Source organism: Callithrix jacchus, chromosome 9 (assembly GCF_049354715.1).
Source record: "Callithrix jacchus isolate 240 chromosome 9, calJac240_pri, whole genome shotgun sequence".
Lineage (NCBI taxonomy): Eukaryota > Metazoa > Chordata > Mammalia > Primates > Cebidae > Callithrix > Callithrix jacchus.
This window is the reverse complement of record NC_133510.1, coordinates 55,947,676-55,969,413: the sequence shown is the minus strand read 5'-3', so window position 1 is coordinate 55,969,413 and position 21,738 is coordinate 55,947,676. Positions and strand designations below refer to the sequence as shown.

General features: G+C 42.1%; 1 protein-coding gene and 1 long non-coding RNA gene across 23 annotated transcripts in view; one reads left to right on the top strand and one right to left on the bottom strand.

Annotated features, from left to right (window-relative positions):
* The window catches only part of LOC144577594 (uncharacterized), a 48,505-nt gene extending 44,192 nt beyond the window's left edge, over nt 1-4,313 (bottom strand). For all 4 annotated transcript variants that reach the window (XR_013521787.1, XR_013521788.1, XR_013521786.1 and 1 more), the window contains exon 1: nt 4,033-4,313. This is a non-coding gene — a long non-coding RNA (uncharacterized LOC144577594). The remainder of the gene's footprint in view (nt 1-4,032) is intronic.
* A 156-nt stretch (nt 4,314-4,469) lies between these two features.
* Nucleotides 4,470-21,738, top strand: part of LOC118144225 (uncharacterized) — a 97,365-nt gene continuing 80,096 nt past the window's right edge. For 13 of the 19 annotated variants that reach the window (XR_013521776.1, XR_013521775.1, XR_013521777.1 and 10 more), the window contains exons 1-10: nt 4,470-4,582; nt 6,260-6,385; nt 7,300-7,393; nt 9,084-9,142; nt 10,424-10,496; nt 16,172-16,338; nt 17,138-17,234; nt 18,771-18,888; nt 19,156-19,214; nt 20,281-20,378. The gene's annotated coding sequence lies outside the window, so the exon portion shown is untranslated. Of the gene's footprint in view, nt 4,583-6,259; nt 6,386-7,299; nt 7,394-9,083; nt 9,143-10,423; nt 10,497-16,171; nt 16,339-17,137; nt 17,235-18,770; nt 18,889-19,155; nt 19,215-20,255; nt 20,379-21,599; nt 21,718-21,738 lie in introns of all 19 variants that reach the window. The other 6 variants (XM_078336143.1, XM_078336141.1, XM_078336144.1 and 3 more) reach the window with 6 other exon arrangements.

The following is a 21,738-nucleotide window of genomic DNA, read 5'->3' as shown; positions in this document are numbered from 1 at the left end:
CAGCCATGCAAAGGTATTGGAGGGAGACACTGCAAGCAGAGGACTCTGAGTACAAACGTCCTAAGAAAGGAACATGTCATGGTCAAGGGACAGAGTATATAATTTGAGTGGATGGACAGTTATGAGCCAGGGAAAAAGAGGTAAGAGATCAAGCTGGGGAGAGAAGCAGGTGCCAAACACAAAGGGTCTTCTGGGTTCTAGTAAGAAGTTTGAGTTCTACTTAAATTACAATGGAAAAATACTTGAAAATTTGGAGGAGGAATATGACACAATATGATTGTTATGTTTTAAAAGATTATTTCAGCTTCTGGGGGTGAAAAGAATATGAGGTCAAATGCAGAATCCAGGAGTCCATTTGAGGGGCTGCTACAGGGTCACTTGGGTGGGGATGGTAACAGCAGAATTAGTGAGAAGGGGTCAGGTTATGTTTTTGAGGGTAGATCCTTTGAAGGTTGGTGACAGAGTGTCACATCATGGGTGACAAGGGAATGAACAAAATCAGGAATGGCTCCAGGGTCCTTCATATGTAAAGAGAAAGCAATATAACTGAGGCACATCCCACTCCTTGGTATAGGAATGTTATGTTTAGTTTTTTATTCTTTCTCAGGCTTCTGACATGGAGAATTTTCCACTCAATGCTATCAGAAATCCTGTGACTGGATAGGTTGAGTAAAAACCTATGTGATTATGAATATACAATGCACAGCAGATTGGGATCATAAGATTTGTTTCTTGGTCAGGGGTAGCACACTTGTTTTCCAGAGTTTTTATGAAAATAATAATTAGGTGAGGATGATTGGACTCATGCTTTAAAACAAAAAATATATACATCTTGCTAAATAGCCACATTGTTTAACACATGGACAACTAGGAATATATACAGTGGAGTACGAGCTACAGATGAAAGATCAGCCTGTTCTGATGCCATTTGTATTATTTTTCTTCTTGCATAGTCAATGTCCTGCTGATTCCTCTTGTATGTGTTCATGTTGTTCCCTCATTGTGAAGCTCAGAAAAAGAGGTTAAATGGGCTCACAGTTCCACATGACTAGGGAGGCCTCACAATCATGGTGGAAGGTGAAGGAAGAACAAAGGCACATCTTACATGGTGGCAGGCAAGAGGGCATGTGCAGGAGAGCTGCCCTTTATAAAACTATCAAATCTCATGAGACTTATTCACTATTATAAGAACAGCATGACAAAAACCCACCACCATTATTCAATTACCTACTACTGGGACCCTCCCACAACGTGGGGATTATGGGAGCTATAATTCAAGATGAGATTTGGGTGAAGACACAGCCAAACCACGTCAACTATTTAATCCTTTTCTGCCTTTTTTTTTTTTTTTTGAGATGGAGTCTCCTTGCTCTGTGCCCCAGGCTAAAGTGCAGTGGCATGATCTTGGCTCACTGCAACCTTTGTCTCCAGGGTTCAAGCGATTTTCTTGCCTCAGCCTCCAGAGTAGCTGGGATAACAGGTGCATGACACCATGCCTGATTGATTTTTATATTTTTAGTAGAGACAGGGTTTCACCATGTTGGTCAGGCTTGTCTCCTTCTCCCAACCTCGTGATCTGCTCACCTCAGCCTCCCAAGGTTCTGGGCTTAAAGCTGTGAGCTACTGCACCTGGTGTCTGCTTCTTTAATATATCTGGTCATGTGAAATATATTGACAGACATTCTTTTAGTTTTTAAAGATTATACACACACAAACATATCTTCACACATAGAGAGATATAAAACTCTAATTCAGAGACCTTCTAAATAAAAAAGAGTAGTGTATACTGAATGTGAATGAACTGTGTTTTAACTGAAAAAGCCGTGGTTATCAAGTGATACCATGCTGCTAACAATGTCTTTAAAAGTTCCAGCTGTGAGCTGACACTTGATGGACATGAAAACTACAACTCTGACATGAAAATATGATGTGGCTAACTTGGTAAAAATATCACTGATAGCAAAACAGGCTCTGGAATTTTTTCACTACAGCATCTGTAAAGATCTCATTACTGGCATTTTGACAACTGCCTGTATTTCAGAGTGTGGGTTGACTGTTCCAGATGTAGTTCGCAAAAACATTCTCTTCTTCCATTTAGCAAGCTCTTGATATTGAATTGGAATTAGGTTGAAAGTTCTTGTCTCATAGCACTATGTGCAGGAGGCACTTTACTTGCTAGTGATACACGTCTTAGGCACCTTGGGATCTTTTATGATTTCCTTGCCACACAGAGCTCAGGGTGGACACACTGCAGGGATTCAGGATATATTTCCCATTCCTCCTCTTCCCTCCCATCATGAACCCTCTTGCACTTATCTTCTATGAACAATTTCTGTCCCATTCCTTATACCTGGATTCTGTCTCCATCTCTAGCTTCTTCACGTTAATACAATAGTCAGACTATATTTCTGGCTTTGTATTCCACATTGTCTCTTAGATCACCCTTGACTGGGCTCCCCATGACCTAAATTCAGTTATCCACTCCAAGTTTACTCTTGTCTGGAAATGAGTTTAGAAGTCATATTATCAAAGGCCTGGGTGATGGTGGTGAATCTCTTCTTCAAATATTTCCCTTACCCGTTTACTGTTACCTCATCTGTTAACTGGTACCTGTAATTAAATTATGCCATAAAGATAACATTGTTTCATAATGCCATGACATTTTCTTGTCATTCTACAATCTTTAGTACTTGCTAAAGTTTGAATCATTCCAAGCCTGGCATTTTTAATAATCTGGGAATGAGTTTTAATAAGAAAACAGTGCCTTAAGACTGAGTTGGAAGGGACAATGTCTAGGACACCAGGAATGTATGTGGGCATGCTTATATGTGCTCAAAATTGGGCTGCTGTTTATGTCTCCAAGTCACAAAGTCATGCTTTCTTTTACTGTGATTTTTATTCTTAAAAAATACAGAATTAAATAGGTCCAAGTTTTCAGTAGAAATAACTTGTACAAAGAAGATAAGGATGGTTTAATTTAATTGCTAGTCATGCAGGCAATTTGCCCAGTTTGAAGATGAGGGTCCAGCATAATGTGACAAAGAGCATTTTCTCATAAATACCATAAGTGGTTCTGCAGATGACATGCTGTCCACTTTGCCCAAATTTGTGATTATTTCCTCAGGAAATGGAATTACTGGGCTAAAGGGAGTTAACATCTTTAAAGTTCTTGTTAACCACTGAGAAACTGGCCATAAGAAAGACTGAATAATGTATATACCTGTCAATTGCAGCCCATCGTTACTAATGCTAAATATATTCCTCAAAAATTTTTTTCTGTTTAATAGGGTATAAAGGACATTTAATTTTTTATTCAATATGCCTTACTTTGGTCATGAATAATTTCCCTGCCTTGCCCTGCCTCGAATTGCCTTGCCTGGAATTGCCCTGCCCTGCCTTGCCTTGCCCTGTCTCGAATTGCCTTGCCTGGAATTGCCCTGCCCTGCCTTGCCTTGCCTCAAAATGCTTTGCCTGGAATTTCCCTGCCCTGCCCTGCCCTGCCTTGCCATGCCTCAAATTGCCTTGCCTGGAATTGCCCTGTCCTGCCCTGCCTTGACTTGCCTCAAATTGCCCTGCCTGGAATTTCCCTGCCCTGCCCTGCCTTGCCTAGCCTCCAACTGCCTTGCCTGGAATTTCCCTGCTCTGCCCTTCTTTGCCATGCCTCGAATGGCCCTGCCTGGAATTGCCCTGCCCTGCCTGGAATTGCCCTGCCCTGCCTTGACTTGCCTTTAATTGCCTTGCCTGGAATTTCCCTGCCTTGCCCTGCCTTGCCTTGCCTCAAATTTCCTTGGAATTTCTCTGCCTTGCCCTGCCTTGCCTTGCCTCAAATTGCCTTGCCCTGCCCTGCCCTGCTCTGCCCTGCCTCGAATTGCCCTTCTCTGCCCTCCCTCGAATTGTTTTGCTGTGCCCTGCCCTGCCCTGAACTGCCTCCAATTGCCCTACCCTGCCCTGCCCTGCCCTGCCCAGGATGAGCAGCGGTGAAGGATGCTCCTGGGGTCCCTGGCTGGGAAAGGTATTAGGGGTCACACGTACCTAGGCTGAGGCAAGGAGAATACGTGTCCGGGGTAGCAGTGGTGCTGATGGCTCTTCACTGTCCATTGAGGAGCTTCTTCTGTGTGACCTTGCACTCATGCCCACCAGGCGCCAGGAGGTTGGTGGGCAGCATCTGCTCACTGAGTCGGGTCCCTGCTGCTCCTGGCCCTGCAGACTGGGAAATCTTAAAACTCCTCTTTGGAGATTATAGGTGACTGCAGCCAGTTAGGAGCCTGTCTACGTGGAAGTGCCGGCTCTGCAGCGGCTTCCATCACCAGCCTGCGCATGCGTGCTCCTGGTAGAACCAGCAGCACCGCCTCTACTTCTGATTGGCTCCGCATGAGGGGCCGGCCTATGAAAACATCACGGCAGCGCGCCCCCGGTGGCGTCACGGCGCACGGAGACGGGCCTCTGGCGACGTCACAGAGGCGAGCCTTAGGCGACTTCACGCGGAGGTGTGTTGCCTAGGAGCTGTGTTGTCTTCTCCCCAGAGCAGAGTCCGGTAACCTCCACCTTCCGCTGCGTCCTGTGTGCTGCTGGCTGGAGAAGGGTAGGTAACAAACTCCGACCCAGCACAGTATTTATGTGGGTTCAAAAATAGAAAAAGTGTGTCCGGACACTGGGGAGGTGGGAAGTTTTCTTCAGGCCAGGAGTTCAAGAGCAGCCTAGCAAAGTGGTGTGACCCCATTTCTGTAGTCCCACCTCAGCCTCCCAGCTACTTGAACCCCAAGGTTCAAGTCTGCAATGAGCTATGATTCTACCACGGCACTCCACCCTGCGAGACTGAGGTAAACCCTGTCTAAAAAAATAAAAAAGAAAACTATCCAAGCGTGCAGCATTGGGGGACTGCTTAAAGAAAAATTGAGGCTGCCTGGGCCCTGTAATCCCAGCATTTTGGCAGGCCGAGGCGGGAGGATGGCTTGGAATCAGGAGTGTGAGACCAGCCTGAGCAACATGACAAAACCCCGTCTCTACAAAAGATACAAAAATTAGCGAGGTACAGTGCATGCCTGACCTAATATTTTGTATTTTTTTGTAGAGTTGGGAGGGGGAGATGCTCCCATTTTGCCCAGGCTGGTCTCAAACTCCTGAATACAAGCCATCTTCTCACCTTGGCCTTCAGAGTTGTTGGGATTAAAGGTGTGAGCCACGGCGCCCCACTTGGTTTAGGCTATTTAATAACAAAGTCCGTGGCTCAGCTTGCTGGCTCACACCTGTAATTCCAGCATTTTGGGAGGCCAAGGCAGGTGGATCACCTGAGGTCAGGAGTTTGAGATCAGTGTAGCCAACGTGATGAAACCCGGTTTCTACAAAAATTAGCGGCATGTGGTTGCACATGCCTGTAGTCCCAGCTACCCAGGAGGCAGGGGTTGCAGTTAGTTGAGATCACATCACTGAACTGTAGCCTGGTTGACAGAGTGAGACTCCAGAGTTTGAGACCAGCCTGGGCAATGTAGTGAAACCCTGACTCTACAGAACAAACAAATAAAAAAGGGAGGTGTAACTGTGTCCACTTGTGTCCCCTGCCACTTAGGATACTGAGGCAGGAGGATCACCTGAGACCAGGAGCAGGTCTGCAGTGAGTAGGGTCATCCCACAGCTCTCCATCCTGAGCAGAAGAATGAGACCATGTCTCTAGATAGCTAGCTAGATAATTGATACATAGTTTTCTATCACAATTTTTTCTCTACATTTGAGCATATTTTTCTAAAGTAGCATTCAACACAACAGCATTTTACAGTGTTATTAGTTGTTAATGTGATTATGTTTTTCTGAAATACAGTGTCCTTTACAAAAGCAGTTTTCGTCTGTCAAAGCTCACAGATAGGTCCTCAAGTGAATTTGCCTGATGTTGGTGACCTTGGTACCATTTTCTCCCATTGATTGGAACAGTCAGTAATTTCAGGTCACTGTTACCCTTGGAGGAAGAGCCCAAAGGCAACAAGGGCACTGGTGTCCAGTCCCTTCTAGAAGCATTTTCATCTTCCCTTAAGGTTTCCCTAGATGAACATGGAAGTATTGTATGTAGAATTGACTGTTCCAGCATCTTTGTATATTAGGCCAAATTTATATGTCTTCCTTTTATGAGAGGCACCCTGATAGGCTGGGGAGTTACACATGAAGTCTGATCTCAGCTTCACTGTCCAGAGATGCAAATGGTCCAATCAAATAACATTCTCTGAGCCTGTTTCTCTTTTACTTATTTCATTTATTTTTTCTTTTTTAGAGACAGGGTCTTGCTCTTTCACTCAGGCTGCAGTGCAGTGGTGTGATCTCTCAGCTGACCAAAACCTCCACTTCCCAGGTTGAATTTATCCTCTTGCCTCAGCTGCCCTAGTAGCTAGGACTACAGGTGAGTGCCACCATGCCCAGCTAATTTTTGTATTTTTAGTAGAGCTGGGGTTTCACCATGTTGGCCAGGCTAGTCTCAAACTCCTGACCTCAGGGGATCCACCCACCTTGGCCTCCCACAGTGCTGGGGTTACAGGTGTGAGCCACTCCCACCTGGCTAACTGTTGACTTTTTTTTTTTTGAGATGGAGTTTTGCTCTTGTTGCCCAGGCTGTAGGGCAATAGCTCAATCTCGACTCACTGCAACCTCTGCTTCCTGGGTTCCAGCTATTCTTCTGCCTCAGCCTCCAGAGTAGCTGGGATTACAGGCATATGCCACAGTTAATTTTATATTTTATTAGAGATGGGGTTTTTTCATGTTGGTCAGGCTAGTCTGGAACGGTTTACCTCAGGTGATTTGCCTGGCTCAGCTTCCCAAAATGTGGGGATTACAGGCATGAGCCACCATGCCCAGCTCTTGACTTTTTATAGCTGTTATATTAGTTGAATCTTGAGTAAATAAATGCTAGCTTAAAAGTTGCAGTTCAGGGAATCTTCTGTTTCTGTTATTTAAAAAATTATTTGTATAAGTCCCATAAGGTTACACTAATGTTTATGTTTTGAAAATATTACTTCTTCCATTTAGTACTATATGTATTAAATAATATTAGCTGGTATGTTTTTCTCACTTTATAATGTGGTTCAGATTTCTGTAGAAAGTCTGTCTGTATCTACATTGCCTTAAAGTAATGGGATCTACCTATCTTTTCTTTTCTTTTTGAGCTGGAGTCACCCATGCTAGAGTGCAATGGTGTGATCTTAGCTCACTGCAACCTCTGCCTCCTGGGTTTAGGTGATTCTCCTATCTCAGCTTCCAAAGTAGCTAAGATTACAAGCACTCACCACCATAACTGACTAATTTTTGTATTTTTCATAGAGATGCAGTTTTGCCATGTTGGCCAGCCTGGTCTCCAATTCCTGACCTCAAGCGATTCACCTGCCTTGGCCTCCCAAGTGCTAGGATTACAGAGGTAAGTTGCCCTGCCTGGCTGTAATGGGATATTTCACTGCAAACTTTGATGAACAGAATATTAGCATTTTTGGTGTTATTTTTATTTTCCTCACACTATTTTTCTTTGGACTGAATTACAATAACAGAAATAAAGATCAAATTATAAAATTTCAAGAGCAATGCCTGGCTCAGTGGCTCATGCCTGTAATCCCAGCACTTTGGGAGGCCAAGACAGGTGGATCATAAGGTCAGGAGATCGAGACCATCCTGGCAAACATGATGAAATTTCGTCTCTACTAAAAGTATAAAAATTAGCTGAGCATGGTGACGGGCACATGTAGTCCCAGCTACTCAGGAGGCTTAGGCAGGAGAATCACTTGAACCCGGGACACAGAGGTTGCAGTGAGCTGAGATTGCGCCATTTCACTTCAGCCTGGCGACAGCGAGACTCCATCTGAAAAATAAAAAGTTAAAGAGCAATACAGGTTTTGTTTAAATGATCTCCCTTTTTCTTTTTGTCCTTACAGCTCAAATAATAAAAGCCAATGGTCTGTTGATGATCCTATACCCTTTTCTCTAGTCTCATGTTGAAGATCTTCATGTAGAAGGACTTCCCAAAGGAATGTTTTTTCCTTTGTGTGACAGAGTTTTCACTCTTGTCGCCTCGGCTGAAGTGTAGTGGCATGATCTCAGCTCACTTCAACCTCTGCCTCCTGGGTTCAAGCAGTTCTCCTGCCTCAGTCTCCATATGGGCCAGGCTGGCCTCAAAATCCTGACCTTGTGATACACCTTCCTTGGCCTTCCAAAGTGCTGGGATTACAGGCATGAGCCACTGTGCCCAGCCTATTTTATGTATTTTTTATCTTCCTTTTTTTAATTTATCTGGGTCCAGCTTTGAGTCAGTGATGGCAATGTTAGCTTTTGAAACATGAACACCTCCCACACCTGACTGGCTGCAACTTACATTTTCTTTTACAATGTTGTGCTACTTTTACTGAAGAAAATAGTATCCATGTCTTGCTTTTAGGCCTGAGATTTTTAAAGCATATGTGGGAATATGTGATTCTTTTTGTAGATATGTAGAGGAAAATAGCCTTGAATGCAATGCAATATTAAAGGATCCCGTTTGAGATTTTTGTAGTATGCTTCAAAGAGCTGTGTGTTGCCAAGTTACCACTTTACTTGTGAGGACACATGCTCCATGAAGCAACTTATGAGGCAATTTGCAATAATTTTTTTTGTTGTTGTTACTCTATAGAAACCTCAACTGAAGATTTAGTTGTGCTCAAGCATTCGGATTGTCTTTTCTTAATTTTTTTCTGAGAGGGAGTCTTGCTCTGTCACCCAGGCTGTAGTGCCGTGATGTGATCCCAGCTCACTGCAACCTCCCCCTCTTGGGTGCAAGCAATTCTCCAGCTCAGCCTCCTGAGTAGCTGCCATTCCAGGTGCCTGCCACCACGCCCAGCTAAGTTTTGTATTTTTAGTAGAGATGGGGTTTTACCATGTTGGCCTGGTTGGTCTCAAACTTTTGACCTTGTGATATGTCTGCCTCAGCTTTCCAAAGTGTTGGGATTACAGACAGGAGTTACTGTGCCCAGCCTGTCTTTTCTTTTCAAAACCACCCTTGGTGATTAAATATTAAATATGTACTAATGGATATTACTTTGCTAAATATTGCCTAGTGAATATTAAATATTCTCACCTTTCAGACATGAACTTATGAATTCAATAACTGAAGATTTACAGCTTGATAAACCAGCTTCAGGAGGTACTTCTTCAGTCTTAAGTCAGATGAGAATATTATGTGCAATAATTATTGAATGATTAACATTGATTTCTTTAATGGTACCTTCCACATGAAATAATGTGTCTCTATTAATTATTTTTCAGGATAAGAGAATTCACGTTGTCAAAATTCTAATACTCTCTAAAAAGTCAACTCATTTTCTTTGTATTAACCCATTATAAATACGTGTAGATACTGGATTAATGGGTAGACAGAAGTAAAACAACAATCTTTATCCTACTTCTCAGATGCAAGATTTATTTGGCATAGAGCATTGAACAGTTTATTGTTCAAGTCTATGCCAGTCAACAGAACAAGCATTTATCAAATGTTCATGATACCCAGAACATAAGAAGGTTTCCTTTTAGAGTATGGAGCTATACATATCATGTCTTAATTGTTAGATGCATTTTCAAAGAAATAGAATTGATTTTCTCACTAGTTTTGGCTCTGGCGTGGTGTAGAGACAAAACAGAATGGAATTAAACTGTTTAGATTTACTAAAATCTAAATTTTAGATTGCCAGCTAGATCATGTCCCTAGTCTCCGCATAGCAAATGTCGCCTGCTGGCTGGCTGTTTGTTTGTTTACTTACTCATTTATTGAGATGGAGTTTTGCTGGGTTGCCCATGCTGGACTGCAGTGGCATGATCTCAGCTTGCTGTATCCTCGCACCTTCTGGGTTCAAGCAAATCTTCCTACTTCATGTTTCAAGTAGCTGGGATTACAGGCACCTGCCACCATGGCTGCCTAATTTTTGTATTTGTAGTAGAGATGGGGTTTCACCATGTTGGCCAGGCTGGTCTTGAACTTCTGACCTCAGGTGATCTGCCCGCTTCAGCCTCCCAAAATGCTGGGATTACAGGCATGAGCCACTGTGCCTGGCCTGGTAGCTGTTCTTGAGCACACGGAGTTCTGCTTTTTTCCAGCTTTAATGAATGTCTGGTTCTTCCTTTTTTTGTTCAGTGTTAGCATTGTTTCAATTATAAGTACATTCTGGAGTCTTAGAAATAATTTTAGTCACAGGAATAAAAAATACTGCCTATTTTATAATAATAATATTTAGGCTGGGCATGGTGGCTCATGCCTGTAATCAAGCACTTTGAAGGCCAAGGTGGGCAGATCACCTGAGGTCGGGAGTTCAAGACCAGCCTGACCAACATGGTGAAACCCTGTCTTAGAAAAATAATAATAATAACAATAACAACCCAAGTTAGTAAACCCATTACATTGAGGAAACTTGTATATTTGTGATTTTGACAGCAAAGGAAGATGATATACCAGAATCACCAAATTAAGAAAGACAGTGGATCAGCTTTTCTGCAAAAAAAAATTGGTAAGCCTTTTTTTCCTCCTTTAAAGTATATTACTGAGTAATGTATTTTGTTTTGTTTTATTTTGTTTTCTTTATATGGAGTCTTGCTCTGTCACCCAGGCTGGAGTACAGTGGCTCTCTGCAACCTCTACCTCCCAGATTCAAGTAATTTTCTTGCCTCACTCTCCCAAGTAGCTGAGATTACAGGCACACACCACCATGTATGGCTAACTTTTGTGTTTTTTTAGTAGAGATGGATTTCACCATGTTGGCCAGGCTTGTCTTGAACTTCTCATCCTGTGATTCCCATGTTTTGGCCTCCCAAAGTGCTGGCATTACAGATGTGAGCCACCACACCTGGTGGTAATGTTTTTCATAATTTTTTAATCTTAGGAAAGTAAATACAATGAGTAGGACTCAGCTCAAGCTTTCTCTTACTGGTTGGTTTTTTTTTTTTTTTTTTTTGGTGATGGAGTTTCAGTGTTGTTGCTCAGGCTGGAGTGCAGAGTGGCACTGTCTTGGCTCACTGCAACCTTCACCTCCCAGGTTCAAGCGTTTGTCTTGCCTCAGCCTTTCAAATAGCTGGGATTGTAGGCACCTGCCACCATGCCTGGCTAATATTTGTATTTTTAGTAGAGATGGGGTTTCATCATTTTGGCCAGGCTAGCCTAAAACTCCTGACCTGAGTTGATTCCCCCGCTTCCCAACATGTTGGGATTACAGGCATGAGCCACTACACCTGGACTCTCTTACTTTTTTTTATTTTTTAATTTAGATAGAGTCTCATTCTGTCACCCAGGCTGGAGTGTAATGGCAGGATCTCAGTTAACTGCAACCTCTGCCTCCCGGTTTCAGGTGATTCTCCTGCCTCAGCCTCCCGACTAGATGGGATTGTAGGCATGACCACCACACTTGGCTAATTTTATATTTTCAGTAGAGACAGGGCTTTGCCTTGGTCAGGCTCCTCTCAAACTCCTGACCTCAGGTGGTTCAGCTGCCTCAGTGTTCCAAATTGCTGGGATTACAGATGTGAGCCACCATGCCTGGCCATTGTACAGTTTTTAATATGCATGGATTATGGAAATTTTAATCCTGCATAAGAGGAGAGAGTTGGGCAATGGAACCCCATATGCTTTTTACTGAGTAAATTTTTCTGTACAGTCAAAGGTTTTCTGCAGGAGGATTTACACCATTGGGAAGCCTCTTTTCTTTGGGCTTTACCTGTGCCTAGTGCCACTTTGTAGTAATGGAGAGGGCTTTGGCAGTAGCCACCACTGGGCATTTGAAGGTACAACCTCAGCCAACCTGTCTTTTCTATCTTGTTCCTTAAATACTTCATCAACAATTCAAAATACTTAGTTTTAATTTTTCATTCAACGTCTTTTGCCACCCAAAGTTGCTCTCTGCCCCATTTTTATTCTGCTTCTCAGCAGAATTCTAGGTTATTGTTCTCTGCCCCTCCCTCCCATTTTTTATAAAAATGTTCAAATCTTGTGGACTCTTCCTTGGCTTCTCTCTGTCTTATTTTCAGTCTCTCAAAGCCCCTGCCCTCATCCTCTCTACACTAGAGAGTGCCAGCTGGCAGCTTTATCCTGAGCGCGTGTGCATGCTCATGCGCTCTCGCTGTCTCTCTCTCTCTCTCTTTCTTTCTGTCTTTCTTTCTTTCTTTTTCTTCTCTTGTCACCCAGGCTGGAGTGCAGTGGCACAGTCTCGGCTCACTACAACCTCTGCCTCCCTGGTTCAAGCGATTCTCCTGCCTCAGCCTCCTGAGTAGCTGGGATTACAGATGTCCGCCACTATGCCTGGCTAATTTTTCTATATTTTTTTAGTAGAGATGGGGTTTCACCATGTTGGCCAGGCTGGTCTCGAAATCCTGACCTCGTGATCTGCCTTCCTTGGCCTCCCAAAGTGCTCAGATTACAGGCATGAGCCACTTTGCCCAGCCTCTTTCTCTCTTCTTACTGTGTCTTCCTTACAGATAATTCCACCCTGCCCACCTCTTAAAAATATATTGTCTGTGTCTTTGAGACCCTCATTCCTGGCCCTGAAGGTGCTCCTCATACCAGAACTCTATATTTACCTATCTGCTTGACCCTTCCTCAAGCTTCATGTGTCCCAGGCAAAGTCCCCATTTCCCTCTCCATGAGCTCCTCTCAGGGTCTACCAGCTACCCAAGCCAGATGCCCAGGAGTTACTCTGAGGTATGATTGTCTCCCTTCCCGTATCCAGCCTAGCAAGGCCTGCTGACTGCCCGAACACAAAGCCAGGTTCTACCCCAATCCCCTTCACTGCCCTCCCTTGCTCAGTTAGGGCCATGCCACAGAGCAGCCAGGTCAGGCTCATTGAAAGTAGGAGGTGGAGACTGTCATTCTCTGTCATATGTAGTGCCTTCCACTGTACTTGGAGTAAACCTCACAGCTCCTGATTGGGTCTGCAGGGGCATTGGTGAACTGCCCTCTGCCATTCCTCTGCTTTTCCCACATGTCATCTGTGGATTGCTTGCTCTGTGCCAGCCACTCTGGTCATTTGTGTGCCTTTCTTCTCAGGTCACAGCCTCCTGGCACCATTGCGCAGAGAGCTGGTGTTTGTGGAATGCTGTTAGTTGAGCGCTTTCTGTGCTTCTCCTTTCTACTAGCATCACAGTTGAAACATCATCATGTTGGAGAGGTCTTCACTGAGCACTGGCTGACTTTTTCCTCCTGCTTCAGCACAGTGGCTCTGACAGCCCAGATCATGCCTGTCTTGTTTACTTCTCGAGCAGGTTCTCAAATGATTCTTCTGCCTCAGCCTCCCAAGTAGCTGGGATCACAGGTGTACACCATCACACCCAGCTAATTTTATTTTTCATTTGTAGTAGAGATGGTGGTTCCACTATGTTGGTCAGGCTGCTCTGAAACTCCTGACCTAAGGTGATCCATTCACTTTGGCCTCCCAGAGTGCTGGGATTACAGGTGTGAGCCACTGTGCCTGGCCAGGAATGGGTTATTTTTATGCTTCCCCTTTTGAGACATTGCCATGGCATTTGTAAACTGTCATGGTGTTGGTGGGAGTGTAGTAGCAGTGAGGATGACCAGAGGCCACTCTTGTCACCATCTTGGTTTTTTGGCTGGTTGCTTTACTGCAACCCATTTTATCAGCCAGGTCTTTATGAACTGTATCTTGTGATGACTTCCTTCCTCAGCCTGTGACTTAGAATGCCTTAACTATCTGAGAATGCAACTCAGTAGGTCTCAGCCTCATTTTACCCAGCTCCTATTTTAGATGGAGTTGCTCTGGTTCAAATGCCTCTGAAAGGGGAAAGGAAATCTTAGGATTTTCATGCCATGAACCACTGCAAGTATTGAGGAAATAATCACTACTTCCAGCCTCATAATCCTGAAGTCATTTGATACCTGTGAGTCAGGTGTTGGAAACTGGGCAGTGTGGAAGACAGTGCCCAGCCCCATGCATTCTGGAGCATTTAATCTGGTGGGGAAATGTGTAGTAAGTAGGAGATATTTACTATGGAAGAAGGGGTTATGGTCTGGTAAAGAATTAAGTGGAATAAGGGGGATAATGAGGCAGAGCGTGTGATTGGGACAGTCTTGGTGATGCGTGATGAGTACATTCTGCAGCTGGTCTCACCTCTTTCTAAAACTTACAGTTTTCACTTTCAACCCCAACAAATGGTTCTTTTTTATTTTATAGAAAGTTTGTCAGAATTAGTTTTATATATTTTCTTGTTGAATTAACAGAATAATTAGATTTAACATCACTCTCTTGTATGACTGAAAGGTTCTAATCTTTTATTGTTATTTATTTATGGGCATATTTTTACAGCTATGATAATTATTTCACTCTGATTTCTCAAAAACAGGTGTTTCTTATGTCAAAGAGCTTCTACACTAGATCCCTTCAAATTTGATACTAATAACATGAAGTAAGAATTTAAGACAAGTGTTTAGATGTTACAGGAAAGCCAATCTAATAACAAAGAAATTAATTAATTAATTTCAAGTTGACGAATTCAAGTTGAGTTGTGGAGGCAGGGGAGGCAGTTTGGTAAAGGAGTTCAGAAGTAAGGAGAAAGGTCTGGCAATAGATATCATTTTGGATTTAGTAGCATTTGGATTTGATAGCACCAAAATAATTTATCAGTGAGCTCCCTGACAGCTCCCTGCTTTTCTTTTTAAAGAAACAGGGTCGTGTTATGTTTTCTGGGCTGGGCTAGAACTCCTGGGCTCAGGTTATCCTCCTGTCTCAGTCTCCTAAGTAGTATCTAGGGCTATAGCCATGTGCCACCATGCCCAGGTTTGAGCCACTCCCAGCCGTCATGTTGCAAAATATTTAAATGTTACATTCAGAGGTGCTTGGGAGATCTGTATAAAAATAGCACCATGTAAATTGCTTGAATGTTTTTGTTTAGAGTTCTGTTTGGATGTGGCTTCAGAGCAGGGATTAGTAAATTCATTTTTACTTTTTTTTCTTAAGGCAGATTCTCATCTGTTGTTCAGGCTGGAGTGCAGTAGCTCACTGCAGCCTCTGCCTTTCGGGTTCAACTGATTCTCTTGCCTCAGCCTCCTGAGTAGCTGGGACTACAGGTGCCTGCCACCACACCCAGCTTTTTTTTTTTTTTGGTAGAGACAGGGTTTCACCATGTTGGCCAGGCTGGTTTCGAACTCCTGACCCAAGTGATCCCCCTGCCTTGGCTTTTCAAAGAGTTGGGATTACAGGCATGAGCCATGGTGCCTGGCCATTTTATTTTATTTTTTTACATTTTAAAATTACAGTTTTTATACCTATTCAGAAGTAGAGAAAATAGTACGATGAACACCTAAAATACTTATTCCTCAATTTCTGTGATCATTAAGATTGTCCTACATTTTGTTCTATTTCTTTTCCTCCCTTTGCAGGAATATTGTAAAGCAAATCAGAGTCTTCACGTCATTTTACCTGTTCAGTGCACGTCCCCAAACAGCCACTATCTCCTCACATCTGACAAAATTAACGATGATTTTTTGGTGTCAGCTCATTGTTTGCTTTATATCTGGATCCAAACAGTCTTCCTGTGCTAACTTTGGTCATTATGACTCTTTTAATCTAAACCAGCCTCTGCTTACTATTGTTATTTCATATTCCATGAATTCTTTGTGGAAAGTTATTTCTTGTAAAATAGCATGCTTACAAGGTTGAAGGGGTAAAGAATATTGATCTTGTGGTTGCAGTGCAGATGAAAGTGTAGCCTGAAATGTGCCAGTGTGCAGCAGCAATGGAGGAGGGTCATTAAAGGTCACCAGCAGGGAGTAGCAAAAGGCTGCTTCCAGATAGTATTTACAGGCTGGGTGCAATGGCTCATGCCTGTAATCCCAGCACTTTGGGAGGCCGAGATGGGTGAACCACCTGAGATCGGAAGTTTGAGACCATCCTGTCCAAAATGGTGAAACTTGGTCTCTACAAAAAAATACAAAAATTAGCGAGGCATGATGGCAGGTGCCAATAATCTTAGCTACTTGGGAGGCTGAGGCAGGAGGATTACTAGAACCTGGGAGGTGGAGGTTGCAGTGAGCTGAGATCATGCCACTGCACTCCAGCCTGGGTGACAGAGCAAGACTCTATCTCAAAAAAAAAAATACTACTTAGGTTGTATTCTTTATCTTCTATAATAATTTTCTTTCTGTGTCTTCCTAAGGGTATTAAAAAAAAGTTTTATCTTTTAGGATCTTTGAAGATCTTTTTTAGGACCGAAACTTTGAAGCACATTCAAATGACTTTTATGTGGAAGGACTACCGGAAAACATTCCTTTCAGAAGTCCCTTGTGATATGGAATTCCAAGGCTGGAAAACATCAGTCAAGTGGGCAACTGAATTAAATTTTTATTAAAAGGTAAGATAATCTTCAGAAACAAATTAAGAAGAGATTAATTTGATAAAGATGGGCCTTTCATTACCATCTCATCATGACTTCTTTATATGTACAATTAATATTTAGATTAGATGAATATTTAGATTGAACAAACATTTATTTAGTATAAGCGTTAGATGTGCAAAATTGGGTCTGACAAGAACCCTGTCGTTGGGGCTTAATACTAAGAAAAATACAATGAAAAGTTATTGAGCATTTTTGGGGAATAAAGCAAGGATGGCATATTCAGTTTCTGTCTCATTGAAGATCAATGAGAAAGTAAAAGCAAAGTATTATAAGTTCCATCAAAGAAAACCGTTTAAGTTTTTGTTTTTGATGTTATTTCTTTAATAAACAGCTGCTCTCATTTCAGACCACTTGCTATTTAGGCCCTTAGGAATTTTTCACTAGAAGGCATGTAAAGAAAGGCATATATGTAAGGGATTTAACGTTCATCATTTGACTGTGTGACTGATCTTCAGAGCTGTAATTTTACTAACAAATTTTTCAGAAGCCAGTTAGCAGCTGCACCTCACCAGCCAGCCACCCTCAACATCCAGTGCTCTTTTGTTCTTCTGTTTCTCCTCAAACTTGGTTACTCTCACAAAGTCCTTGCATTTTTCTTTTTTCTTGCTCCATCACTCAGGCTGCAGTGCAGAGGTGTAATCACGGCTTGCTATGGTTTCAAACTCAAGTAATACTCCCACCTCAGCCTCCCAAGTAGCTGGGACTGCAGATGTACACCACCATGCAAAGCTAATTTTTTTATTTTTTGTTGTAGAGATGGGATCATGCTGTGTCGCCCTGGATGGTCTTTAACTCCTGGCCTCAAGTGGTCCTCCTGCCTCAGCCTCCCAAAGTTCTGGGATTATATGCAGGTACAAGCCACCTGTGTCCAGCCCCCTATTTATTTTAAATAACAGCTTTATTGAAATATAGTTAACATACCTTACAATTGATTCATCAAAGTATGCAATTCATTGGTCTTTAGAGTATTCATAGAGCTGTGCATCTGTCACCACAATCAATTTTAGAAGCTTTCATTACCCTATAGAGAAATCTACATTTCTTTGCCATTAGTTCCTACTCCCCCCATACCCCTGTGCTCCCATAGGCAACTACTGATCTATTTCCTGTCACTATAGAGTTGCATAATCTGTACCTTTTATATAAATAGGATTGTGCAATATGTGGGGATCTTTGGTGGCTAGCTTCTTTTTCACTCCTAGCACAATGTTTACAGAGTTTCTTCATGTCATAGCCTGTGTCAGTATTTCTTTCCTTTTATGGCTGAACAATATACTCCATGGTAGAGTCATACTACATTGTATTTATCTGTTCATCAGTTGATGAACATTTGGGTTGTTTTCATGTATTGGCCATTATGAATAATACTGCTCTGAAGATTCATGTACAAGTTTTTGTGTGGACATATATTTTTATTTCTCTGGGATATATGTCTAGGAGAGAAATTGTTGCATTCTATGATACTGTACTTTTAGGCTTTTGAGAAACTGTTTTCCAAAATGGTTATACCAGTCAGGTGTGGCGACTCACATCTATAATTTCAGCTAAATAAGAGGCTGAGGTGTGAGCATCACATGAGCCTATGAGTTAAAAGAGACCAGTCTGGGCAAGATAGCAAGACCCTCTTTATTTAGAAAAATGAAATGAAAATAACAAGAAAAGAAACACCCAAGCAAAGTGGTTAAACCATTTTATGTTCCCACCAGTAATGTATGTGGGTTCCAGTTTCTACATTTTCACCAACATTTCTTCTTTTGAGGAAAGATCTCACTGTGTCGCCCAGGCAGGAATGCAATGGTGTGATCATAGCTCACTGCAGCCTCAAACTCCCAGACCCTCATGATTCTTTTATGTCAGCCTCTTGTGAAGTTCACATGCCACCACACTCAGCTAATTTTTGTATTTTTAGTAGAGACAGTGTTTCACTATGTTGCCCAGTCTGGTTTCAAACTCCTGGACCCAAGTGATCCACTTGCCTTGGACTCCCAAACTGCTGGGATTACAGGCATGAACCACCATACCTGGTTATCTCTCTCTTGTCTCTTCCCTTCCTTCTTTGGTAGATGGAAGAAAATAGTATCCATGTCTTGTTTTTAGGCCTGAGACTTTTAAAGCATATGGGGGAATATATGATTGTATTTATAGATGTTTAGTGGGAGATAGCCTTGAATACAATGTGATATTAAAGGATTCCATTAAAGATATTTGTAGTATGCTTCAAAAGAGCTGTATGTTGCCAAGTTACCACTTTACTTGTGAGGACACATGCTCCATGAAGCACCTGATGAGACAATTTGCAATTGTTATTTTGTTTTGTTACTCTGTAGATTTAGTAGTGCTCAAGCATTCAGATGACCTTTCCTTAATTTTTTTTTTTCCTGAGACAGAGTCTTGCTCTGTCACCCTGGCTGGAGTATAGTGGTATGATCCTGGCTCACTGCAACCTCTGCTTCCTGGGTGCACGCAATTCTCCTTCCTCAGCCTCCTGAGTAGCTGCGATTACAGGTACCTGCCACCACTCCAGGCTAAATTTTGTGTTTTTAATAGAGACGGGGTTTCACCATGTTGGCCAGGCTGGTCTCAAACATTCAACCCATGATCTGCCTGCCTTGGTCTTTCAAAGTGTTGGGATTACACGTCTGAGCAACCGCCCCCAGCCTGTCTTTTCTTTTCAAAACCACCCTTGATGATTAAATGTTAAATATGTACTAGTGGATATTACTTTGCCAAATATTGCATAGTGAATATTAAATGTTTATTCTCACCTTTCAGACATGAACTTATTAATTCTACACCTGAAGATTTACAGTTTGATAAACCAGATTCAGGAGGTAGGTCTTCAGTATTAACTCAGATGAGAAGATCGTATGCAATAATTATTTAATGCTTACCATTGATTTTTTAATGGTACCTTTCATGTGAAATAAAATGCCTCTACTAATTATGTGCCAGGACAGGAGAATTCATGTTGTCCAAATTCTATTACTCTCTAGAACAATTAACTCAGTTTGTTTGTATTAACCCATTATAAATATGTGTAAATATTGCATTTATGTGTAGACAGAACTAAAATAACAGTATTTGTTTTACTTCTGAGATGCAATATTTATCTGGCATAGTGCATTGAACAGTTTATTATTGAAGTCAACTGAACAAGGATTCATCAACTATCTGTGATACCCAGGACATAAGGTTTCCTCTTAGAGTATGGAGCCATGCATATCATCTCTTAATTGTTAGATGTGTTTTGAAAGAAATAGAATGGATTTGGTTACTGGTTTTGTTGCTGGAGTGGAGAGGGACAAAACAGAATGGACTCATACTGTTTAGATTTCCTAAAATGGAAGGATTGCCAGCAGATCATATTTCTGGTCTCCCCATAGCAAATGTTTTCTTTCTTATTCTTTTTTTTTTGAATGAAGTTTTGCTCTGTTACCCATCCTGGAGTGCAGTGGTGTGATCTCAGCTCACTGCAACCTCCACCTCCTGGGTTCAAGCCATTCTTCTGCCTCAGCCTCCCATGTAGCTGGGATTACAGGCACAAACAACCATGCCCATCTAATTTTTGTATAGTAGAGGTGGGGTTTCACCCTGTTGGCCAGGCTGGTCTTGAGCTCTTAACCTTAGGTGATCCACCTGCCTCAGCCTCCCAAGAATCTGGGATTACAGACACCTGCCACCATGCCCAGTTAATTTCTGTGTAGGTAGTAGAGATGAGGTTTCACCACATTGGCCAGGCTGCTCTCAGACTCCTGTCGTCGAATGATCCACCTGCCCTGGCCTCCCAAAATTCTGGGCTTACAGGTGTGAGCCACCCACATTTGGCTAGTGATTAACTTTCATTTATTTTATTTATTTATTTCTTTTTTGAGATGAAGTTTCACTCTCGTTGCCCAGGCTGAAGTACAGTGGTGTGATCTTGGCTTACAGCAACCTCCACCTCCTGGGTTCCAACAATTCTCCTGCCTCAGCCTCCCGAGTAGCTGGGATAACAGGTATGTGCCATCATGCCCAGCTAAGTTTGCGTTTTTAGTAAAGACAAGGGTTTTTAATGTTGGTCAGGCTGGTCTTGAACTCCTGACATCAAGTGATCTGCCTGCCTCAACCTTCCAAAGTGCTGAGACTACAGTTGTGAGCCACCACACCCAGCCCAGCTCTTGACTTTTTATAGCTGCTGTATTATTTTAATGTTGAGTAAATAAATACTAGCTCAAATGTTGTAGTTCAGGAGAATCTTCTGTTTGTTACTTTTAAAAATTATGTTTATAACTCCAGTAAGGGTTTTTACGAGTCCAATAAGGTTACACTGATGTTTATGTTTTGAAAATCTTACCTTTTCTATCTAGTACTATATGTATTACATAATATTAGCTGGTGTGTTTTTCTGGCTTTATGATGTGGTTCAGATTGCTGTAGAAAGTCTGGCTTAAAATATTGGGATTTTGTTTTTTGAGCTGGAGTTTTGCTCTTGTCACCAATTCTGGAATGCAATGGCACAATCTCGGCTCGCCGCAACCTTCACCTCCCAGGTTCAAGTGATTCTTCTACCTCAGCTTCTCGAATAGGTGGGATTACAGGTGTCCACCACCACTCCTGCCTGATTTTTGTATTTTTATTATATGTGCGGTTTCCCTATGTCGGTAAGGCTGATCTGGAACTTGGGACCTCAAGTGATCCATTTGCCTTGGGCTTACCAAAGTGCTGGGAAACACCTGGCCTATGTTTTTATTGTATTGATAATTTAGTACTATTCTAAGTAAAAATAATTTGCTATTAAAGTTTTATAAATTGACTCTAACAGTTTTATAAATGTAAGTGCTTTTTATAAGATGAAATAGATTATGTTGTGGGGCTTTTTTGTGATGGTGATTTATTAGATTATTTTGTTTAAAGACAATAATTTTCAGCTGTTGTAACATTATAAAAAGTCTTCACACATTATAAAAAGTCTTCACATTTTATAATTTTAAAGCAGCATTAGTGGTAACTATCTTAGGGAAAGATACTGTTGTTTGATCTATAAGTATGATATTCAAGTTTAGTGTACAGCAAAGGATATTAAACTTCACTCAGCACTAATGTGTTATATGGTGCACTTGAAACTTTAGTACAAATGTCAATGTTTAGCAAATAGACTTTAACACATAATGATAGCAAAAAAATGGAGCTCTTCTGATGGGAGATTGTTGGTTATATTTAATTTTACTACTTCCCAGAATCTTGCTCTGTCACCCAGGGTAGAGGGCAGTGGCATGATCTCAGCTCACTGCAATGTCCACCTCTCAGGTCCAAGTGATCCTCCTGCCTCAGTGTCCCTGGTAGTTGGGACTACAGGTAAGTACCACCATGCCAGGG